The sequence below is a fragment of the Elephas maximus genome, chromosome 3 (assembly GCF_024166365.1).
Source record: "Elephas maximus indicus isolate mEleMax1 chromosome 3, mEleMax1 primary haplotype, whole genome shotgun sequence".
NCBI lineage: Eukaryota > Metazoa > Chordata > Mammalia > Proboscidea > Elephantidae > Elephas > Elephas maximus.
The window spans coordinates 123197989-123208612 of NC_064821.1; positions in this window are offsets into that span (position 1 = coordinate 123197989).

Genomic DNA, 10624 nt, shown 5'->3' on the forward strand with positions numbered 1-10624 from the left:
CAGGGAGCAGGAGAGCAGTGGGATGCAGACCCCAAATTCTCCTTAAAAGACCAGACTTAATGGTCTCACTGAGACTAGAAGGACCCTGGTAGTCATGGCCCCAGACCTTCTGTTGGCCCAGGGCAGGAACCATTCCCTATACCAACTCTTCAGACAGGGATTGGAATGCACAATGGGATGGAGATGGATGCTGGTGAGGAGTGAGCTTCTTGGATCAGGTAGACACTTGAGACTATGCTGGTATCTCCTGCCTGGAGAGGAGATGAGAAGGTAGTGGGGGTTAGAAGCCGGCAAAATGGACAGGAAAAGAGAGAGTGGAGGAAGGGAGCGGGCTGTCTCAGTAGGAGGAGAGCAATTAGGGGTATGTAGCAAGGTATATACGTTTTTGTGTGAGAGACTGACTTGATTTGTAAACTTTCACTGAAAGCAAAATAAAAATTTAAAAAAATGAAGGTTTGAGTCATCTCACCAGGCAAAGAACCATGACCACCTGAGGAGCTTGTTGAGGGCAAGAGGAATATGGAATGGGTAGTGTGAAAAGATAGATATAAATACCATCTATGGCCACATGACCAGTTGCAGAAATGAGGATTATAATTATTATGAGTAGTTCTTTCTTAGTTTGTAATGAATATGTGTGTGTATAAAATATTTCAGTTTCCTTTCCCCTCTTACCCACTTATCATATAACATAAGATATATTAACTTTATTGTTGTTGTTGTTAGGTGCCGTCAAGTCTCATAATGACCCCAAGTAACACAGTAGAGCTGCCCCATAGAGTTTTCTATGCTGTAATCTTTGCAGGAACAGATCACCGGGTCTTTTCTCTGGCAGAGCCACTGGGTGGGTTGAACTACCAACTTTTCAGTTAGCAGCCAGGGCTCCTCATATTAACCTTAGATCATAGGGTTTAAGCAGTATTAACTTTATAATAGGAGCCATGTGGTATGGGGACCCCTTGTGGTACGGTGGTCAAGAGCTTGGCTGCTAACCAAAAGGTTGGCAGTTTGAATTCACCAGGCACTGCTTGGAAAACCCTGTGGGGCAGTTCTGTCTTATAGGGTCATCATGAGTCAGAATTGACTCGATGGCAACGGGTTTGGTTTTTGGGGGGTTACGGTTCTTTATTTAATGTAAGTTTCTATGTCACCTCCTTCACCTGCATTTGATTTGGTGTTTTTCTGAAAAAAGGGAAAGAAGAAAGTAAATGCGAGTTGTACTATTTTCACTAAATCTTTGGGATTTGTAGTAAATTTATTTCAGGGTAGGATATTAGAAAAAGAAAAATATTTTGTTTCCTAGGCTGAAGGTCTAAGTGATTAATGCATTTAACTTATGATGACCATTTATTTACTATATTTAATATATATTTGCTTTAAAAACAAAGAAGAACAGCTTCCCTCCTTTCCTCTATTAAGTGTTCAGGTGAATTCCAGCTGAAGCAGTGTGCTATCCTCCTATCTGGTTTTGGTTTGTTTTTGTTTTTCGTTTTGTTCCCTGTATCCACCAAAGTGGACACAAACAACTATATGATTCCATAGATTTACCTAGTTAATTCCAGCTAGTGGGAGACCAACGAATTTGCAAATTGATGGTTTGATACTTCTGCATGTTAAAAAAAGGGCTTGGGAATTCTTCTGATTCCATCCCTACTTTCTCTAAGTCTCATGTTGTGCCTTAAACACCTGCAATGTTTTGTCATGTCCCAACTCAGTAACTGTCAAGCAGTACATCAGCAGTTTATGCACTCTTAAGCACTGAGGAACAACTCCTTTAAAGCAGCTAATATAACATGAAAACGTGCAGTGTCCCACAGTGTTCCGTATTCTCTGCATATATATACAAAATTGGGGGGGTGGGGTTGGGTTGAAAGAAAGGGAGATTTATCTCCATTCTCTAAGACACCAGAAACAGACAAGACAGGAATGAAGTTTCTTAAATACACTAGTTAGTTATATAAGCATATACAGTACTGAGTGTTTCTCCTACACAAGCAAGCTCAAGCCTGTGCTGCCAGCATGCTCCAGGCTGTCTAGCTCTGATAGGACAGCCTGAGCCTTTTCCATTTTCACTAGTCATTCAATTAAAAAATGTCTCATTAGGTACGGATTGTGGACACCCCAAAATCCTAAAACAAACTTTGCTGGGCTAAGCTGAAAGAGTTCAACTCAAGATAAGGAACAGGAAACCTTCTTTAAAGCAAAATTCCTTTATGATTAAATTTCCAGGTGTCCTTTGATATATGGAATGTCTTTGATGACCCTGTGCAACCGACTGACCCTGAAATCCTGTACATATTTGATGATATCCCCTGAGAAATTAACATGACAGTGACCTTCAAGGGAATGCCCTGCCTCCCCTCCATACTTCGGATTCTTGAGAGCTAGCCACCTTGATGATCAACAACACATGGCCCTTGATGAGCAAGGGCTGTAGTGCTATAGCCAAAGGTCACCAAATTACCCATATAGCCTGCTTTCACTGTCCCCTCTTCTGAGCATTTTTCCAACACTTTCAGATTGATGCTGCCTGATTTGAATCATATCTACCCACAATAAATATATTTCATTACACTAATTTCTAGTGTTTCTCTGTGCATTTAGGTTTTAAACAAACTAACACAGTAAGCTCCTATACTCTGGGTGAATTGTGTTTAGACTAATACACAAGTAAGGAGCTCATGGGGTTCCCAACATTTTGATGTCAAAAAGTTTTTTTTCTTTGTTTTGAAACCCATTTGTTTCCATGTACAATAGTAACCAACTATTTGCCATTGAGTAGACTCCAACTTATGGTGACCACATATGTGTCAGAATAGAACCGTGCTCCACAGGGTTTTCAATGACTGCTTTTTCTGAAGTAGATTGTGAAGTCTTGCTTCCAAGGCACCTCTGGATAGGCTGGAACCTCCAAATTTTCAGTTAGCAGCTGAGCATGTTAAACTTTTGTACCACCCAGGGACTCCCCAGGTACGATAGTCCATGTTAATGATAGTTTAGATTTCTGCCACTTACATGTTATATGTCACCTTGAGAAGTGATTCTCTCACCTATAAAAAGAGATAGACAAGTTCTCCTAAGGATTAAATCAGACAACATAAAATACTACAATAAATGTAAGTATATTCTGATTTTTTAATTTGTCAAAGAGACCATATAATGCACATGAAAGAATATCACAACATTGTATTTACTCATTTCCTTCCAAAAACAACAAAATTAATTTTTAATGCTCTTTAGCATATATGCCCTTGTTTCAGAGTAGATATTCTCTTTCCATGAGACTTTCGAAGTGAAAAAGAACATTTTACTAAGGAAGTTAGAACAAAAAAAAAGCAATACAAATTAATAAAGAGAAAAATAGAAATTAATCAATTAGTGACTTGATTAATAAGACAAAAAGCTATTTTAAAACTAAAAATAAGCCCCCACATAGCTTACTCAAAACAAGTTATGAAGCAGAAATACACAAAATTTAATACGAAATAATTGAAAATTGTTTTCTAACCTTCCCACCTTAAAATGTTGGCAATTTCTAATTTATCTGCATTATAAAGAATGATATACTAAAAAGAATGTTAATATTAAAAAATCTGGAAAGTAGAGGGGAAAAGGGAATATTAGCTTTTAATACCTTGTTAGAAAAGCTCCATCTAGAATATCCAGTAAGATTTGCTAGGTAAATAGGTTTTGAACCATAAAAAAAAATTTGTTAGATGGCATGTAAGCTCTTCAATAGACATGAAAGTCTCATTTGTATTAGAAAATAAACACACACAAAAAAAAAATGGTTCATTTTATCCATAGCTTATTGTTTTTTACATGCTCACAAAAATTAAACACCAGAAGCATGAGTTTAGTAGCAATTGTGAAAGCCAAGTTAACGTTCCATCTCTAACTTGCATTGATAAAACTTCTCTGGTATTTATAAAACATGGTAGATGAGATGCTATACAAACTGTTGCATTGAAGATTTTTTTGTTCCTTTATTCTCAAAGACAAGGAAAAAAGAAAGCTTACAATGTACTTTAAACTATAGAAACAATTGAAGAGTCATTTATGCCTAGTAGACAGGGGCTTGGGTTCATGTCCCTCTTCCCAACAAAGTAAAGTTCACCTGAAATAATGCATTTGCATTGGGGGTAAGCCTTTGAACTGCAGCAAATAACCTATACATATTTGCATATTTAACCAGTATAGCCACGTGCAGGAGAACATCCCTTCAGGCAACATCTGGCCACATATTCATCAGTGGTCCCATACGGTTATAATAGAATTCAGAAATCCCAACAGGAGAACAGGACTTAGCAGCTATAACCAGCAGTGAATGCAACAGCTTCCCAAAGGCAACGAGTGTCCATTGTAGGCAAAGCAATTGCGCTGCCGGGAGTATAATGGTACAGTAAACATATAAACTATAATACGTATGTCTTGATAGTTATAATAAATGCCTGTTACTAGCTAATGTATGTACTACACTGTACTTTCTATCATTCCCAGTTATGAACATCTGACTTATGTACAACCTGTAAAGCCTATTATGTTAAAAATTTGAGGAGGTGGGGCCAAGGTGGCCAAGTAGTCAGATGCTTCCACTGACCTCTCTTACAACAAAGGCCTGAAAAAACAAGTAAATTGATTATATATATAACAAGCTAGGAACCCTGAGCATTAAAGGCAAAGTTAAGGAATTGGACTAAGTGATGCAGGAGGGAGAGATGGTGCAGAAGCAGTGAGGTGTTGCCAAGCCCAAGGCAGTGCCTCAACTCCGATTCCTTGGCACATTCCTTGGCATGACTGCAGTGGGGCTGATGGTAGTTTTCTGGGACATGGCAGCTTCAGCAAAATAAGACAAGCAGATTGGCACACACCTGACCCTATGGCGTGTCTATGGCGGAACTGTCCGCAGTGTTTAGGAAGTGGCTGTTTCAGTAAGAGAAGGCAAGCACGGGATGCAGCCCTAACCCCCGGGGCAATCTCAGTGGGGACCCAGCCAGCGCAGACAGTTTACGCGCACCTCTGAAGTCAGAGATAAAACAGCGCTCTTGGCACAAGATAAGTGATTCAGTCTAATTTACTGCACACAGATCTAATAGCTCCTTCTTTTAAAAGAACTCTCCCCTATCTATCTGATCCCTCCTCCCTCTGCCCCAGCTGGCGTCATTAACAGTTGATTTCCCTGGGCCTGCGATAAGTCCTGTTGTGCTCCCTGAGCCATTCTTCTGGCCTGGGAGAAGGAACAAATTAAAAACAGGAGAAAAATACTCTGCTGACTCCCCTAATCTGGAAGCTCAGAGCAGAAGCCGCTCCAGTCCAGGCACAAGCATTCCACAGACTTTATCTTTCACCCCTGCATGGATCCAGGTGGTTATTATGTTGCAAGGGCAAATCTGTTTGAGATCTAACTGTAATTCTTTCAGCTGTGTGGTGGAGAGACAGGTTTTGGATTTTTGATACCACTCTGCCTATTAAAAAGGGCATTCACCTACCCACAGCAGGGGTCTGAGGGCTGCAGGCTCCATCCATGCCACCTAGCCTACTGTGAAAGGGGTCCAAGAATAGTGGTGCTTACAAATCCTTACAGGTATAAGCATTGGGTGCCTAAGGTACAGCTGCAGAGCCCAACCCCAGAGCGCTCTACAGAACAAGGAAGCTCCTTCCTCACTGACACATGGGGGAAGGCTGTCAGCCCCCTGCCTTCCTCAGAGTGTGATCCCCTGCCACTACCAGAAACCTGTGCATACGCCCATCATCATTGCTCCTCTAGGATAGTAGGTAAGAGCCTACACAACACAGTAAGTGACCGACTATCAGGACACCTTAGCTGAATCCATACAAGAATAGTGAATGGACTCCTAGGCTCATAAACCTGGTAATAGCTCTAGCCATATGGAAACAGGACATTAGTGCTTCAAAGGTTCCGATAATCAAGTTGGCAAACTCTAGTCCCATATTTGGGTATATCAAAACAAAACAAAACAAAGCAAGAAACTAGGGCACAGTGAGCAAACATAAAATAAATTATATAATAACTTATAGATGGCTTGGAGACAACAGTCAATATTAAATCATATAAAGAAGCAGACCATGATTGCTTCAACAAACTCCAAAACAAAGAATCAAGGACTCTCCCAGATGAAGATGTATCCTGGAATTAAAGATTAATATACAGAACTCTTCAAGACATCAGGAATGACAACAGGAACAAGATCAGGCAACACACAGAAAAAGCCAAGGAACACACAGATAAAGCAGTTGAAGAAATTAAAAGGATCATTCAAGAACATGACGAAAAATCTAATAAACTGCAAGAATCCACAGAGAGACAGCAATCAGAAATTCAGAAGATTAACGATAAACTTACAGAATTAGACAATTCCAAAAAAAAAAAAAATCAGAGGAGCAGAATTGAGGAAGTGGAATGCCAAATTAGTGAACTGGAAGATAAAACACTTGGCAACAATATATTTGAAGACAAGTCAGATAAAAGAATTAAAAAAAAAAAAGGAAACCCTAAGAATCATGTGGCACTCTACCAAGAAGAATAACGTGCGAGTGATTGGAATACCAGAACAAGGAAGGATAACAGAATATACAGAGAGAATTGTTGAAGATTTGTTGGCAGAAACATTCTCTGACATCATGAACAATGAAAAGATATCTATCCAAGATGCTCATGGAACCCCATATAAGGTAGATCCCAAAAGAAAGTGACCAAGACATATTATCATCAAACTTGCCAAAACCAAAGATAAAGAGAAAATTTTAAGAGAGCCCAGGGATAAGTGAAAAGTCACCTACAAAGAAGAATCAATAAGAGTAAGTTTGGACTACCCGGCAGAAACCATGCAGGCAAGAAGGCAACAGGATGACATATATAAAACACTGAAGGAGAAAAATCACCAGCTAAGAATCATATATCCAGCAAAGCTGTCTTTCAAATACAAAGGTGAAATTAAGACATTTACAGACAAACAGAAGCTTAGGGAATTCGCAGAAACCAAACCAAAACTACAAGAAGTACAAAAGGGAATTCCCTGGTTAGAAAATCAATAATATGAGATATGAAACCAAAACTAGAACACAGAACAGAGCAAGCAGATATCAACTCAGATGGGGAAATCACAAAAATAAATCTAGATTAAAAAAAAAACTCAAAACAGGGAATCAGTGATATCATTATGTAAAAGCTGACATTAAATCAATAAAGAGGGACTAAACAAAGTAGACATTGATCTTCCATATGGAGAGGAAATCAAGGCGATATAGGGCGCTATAAGTTAGGCTTAAACTTAGAAAAACTGGGGTAAATATTTAGGTAACCACAAAGAAGACTAACAATCTTATACTTCACAACAAAAAACAAGATAAACATACTCAGCAAAAACAAATTCAACTACAATGAAAAAAAGGAGTACACGATTTACAAAGAAAAACCTTTCAGCACAAAAAGTCAGTGGAAAAATGAAACTGTCAACAACACACACAAAAAAAGGCATCAAAATGTCAGCACTAAACTCATACCTATCTATAATCACGCTAAATGTAAATGGACTAAATGCACCAATAGAGACGGAGAGTTGCAGAATGGATTAAAAAAACATGATCCATCTATATGCTGCCTACAAGAGACACACCTCAGACTTAAAGACACAAACAAACTAAAATTCAAAGGGTGGAAAAAAATATATCAAGCACACAACTATCAAAAAAGACCAGGAGTGGCTATACTAGTTTCTGACAAAACAGACTTCAAACTTAAATCTACCATAAAGGATAAGAAAGGACACTATATAATGATTAAAGGGAAAATATACCACGAGGATATTACCATATTATATATTTATGCAGCCAACAACAGCACTGCAAGATACATAAAATAAACTCTAACAGCACTGAAAAGTGAGATAGATAGCTCCACAATAATAGTAGGAGACTTCAACACACAACTTTTAGTGAAGGACACAACATCCAGAGAGAAGCCCAATAAAGACACAGAAGAGCTAAATGCCACAATTAACAAACTTGATCTCATAGGCATATACAGAACACTCCACCCAAAAGCAGCCAAGTATACTTTCTTTTCCAATGCACGTGGAACACTTTCAAGAACAGACCACACATTAGGCCATAAAGCAAGCCTTAACAGTATCCAAAACATTGAAATATTACAAATCATCTTCTTTGACCATAAAGCCACAAAAGTAGAAGTCAATAACAGAAAAATCAGGGAAAAGAAATCAAACACGTGGAAGCTGAACAACACTTTGCTCAAAAATGATTGGATTATAAAATTAAGGATAGAATACAGAAATTCATACAATCCAACGAGAATGAAAACACTTCCTATCAGAATCTTTGGGACACAGTGAAAGCTGTGCTCAGAGGTCAATTTATATTAATAAATGCACAATACAAAAAGAAGAAAGGGCCAAAATCAAAGAATTATTCCTACAACATGAACAGATAGAAAGAGAGCAACGAAAGAAACCCACAGGCACCAGAAGAAAGAAAATAATAAAATTAGAGCAGAATTAAATGAAATAGAGAACAGAAAAACAATTGAAAGCGTTAACAAGACCAAAATCTGGTTCTCTGAGAAGATTAACAAAATTGGTAAACCACTAGCCAAACTGACAAAGCAAAAACAGGAGAGGAAGAAAATAACCCGAATAAGAAATGATATAGGCAATATCACAACAGTCCCAACTGAAATTAAAAGAATCCTAAAAGAGTACTATGAAAAGTTTTACTTCAAGAAATTTGAAAACCTAGAAGAAATGGACAAATTTCTAGAAACATGCTACCTACCTAAACTAACACAAACAGAGGCAGAAAAACTAAAAAAACCTACAACAAAAGAAGAGATTGAAAAAGTAATCAAAAAAACTCCCAAAAAAGAAAAGGCCTGGCCTTGACGGCTTCGGTGGAGAATTCCACCAAACTTTCAGAGAAGAGTTAACACCACTACCACTAAAGGAATTTCAGAGCATAGAAATGGAGGGAATACTCCCAAACTCATTCTATGAAGCCAGTATAACCCAGACACCAAAACCAGGTAAGCCAGTGCCGTCGAGTCAATTCTGACTCATAGCGACCCTATGACACCACAAAAAAAGAAAATTAAAGACCGATAAATAAAATAAAATAAAAAGACACCACAAAAAAAGAAAATTAAAGACCAATATCCCTCATGAACTTAGATGCAAAAATCCTCAACAAAATTCTAGCCAATAGAATTCAAAACTATACCAAAAAAATAATTCACCACAATCAAGTGGAATTAGTTCAACAGTAGAAAAACAATCAATGTAATCCATCACATAAATAAAACAAAAGACAAGAACCACATGACATTATCAGTTGAAGCAGAAAAGGCATTTGACAAAGTCCAACACCCATTCATGATAAAAACTCTCAGCAAAATAGCAATAGAAGGAAAATTCCCAGACATTTTAACGGCATTTACACAAAACCAACAGCCAACATCATCCTAAATGGTGAGAGCCTGAAACCGTTTCCATTAAGAGCAGGAACCAGAAAAGGATGATCTTTATTACCAATCTAATTCAACATTGTGTTGGAGGTCCTAGCCAGAGCTATCAGGCTAGATAAAGAAATAAAGGGCACCCAAATTGGCAAAGAAGAAGTAAAAGTATCTCTGTTTGCAGATGACATGATCTTATACACAGAGAAACCTAAAGAAAACTACGGAAACTAATAGAAGAGTTCAGCAGAGTATCAGGATACAAGATAAACATACATAAATCTGTTGGATTCCTCTACACCAACAAAGAGAGTGCCTAAGAGAAAATCACCAAATCAGTACTATTTACAATAGCCCCTAAGAAGATAATACTTAAGAATAAATCCAATCAGAGGCGTAAAAGACCTATACAAAGAAAACTACAAGACACTACTGCAAGAAACCAAAAGAGATCTATGTAAGTGGAAAAACATTCCTTGCTCATGGATAGGAAATTGAACATTGTAAAAATGTTCTGCCAAAAATGATCTATAGATACAATGCAATCCCGATCCAAATACCAGTGCCGTTTTTTAATGAGGTGGAAAAACAAATCACCAACTTCATATGGAAGGGAAAGAGGCCCCAGATAAGTAAAGCATTACTTAAAAAGAAGAACAAAGTGGGAGGCCTCACACTACCTGATTTTAGAACATATTACACCGCCATGGTAGTCAAAACAGCCTGATACTGGTACAACAACAGGTACATGGACCAATGGAACAGAAGTGAGAATCCAGACATAAACCCATCCACATATGAGCAGCTGATATTTGACAAAGGCCCCAAAGTCTGTTAAATGGGGAAAAGACAGTCTCTTTAACAAATGTTGCTTCATTACTGCACATTCATCTGCAAAAAAAAAAAAAAAATTAAACAAGACCCATACCTCACACCACGCACAAAAACCAACTCAAAATGGATCAAAGACCTAAATATAAAATTTAAAATGACAAAGATTATGGAAGAAAAAATAGGAACAGTGCTAGGAGCCCTAATACATGGCATAAAGAGTATACAAAACATTACTAGAACTGCACAAACAGCAAAGGAGAAACGAGATACCTGAGAGCTCCTAAAAGTCAAACACTTATGCTC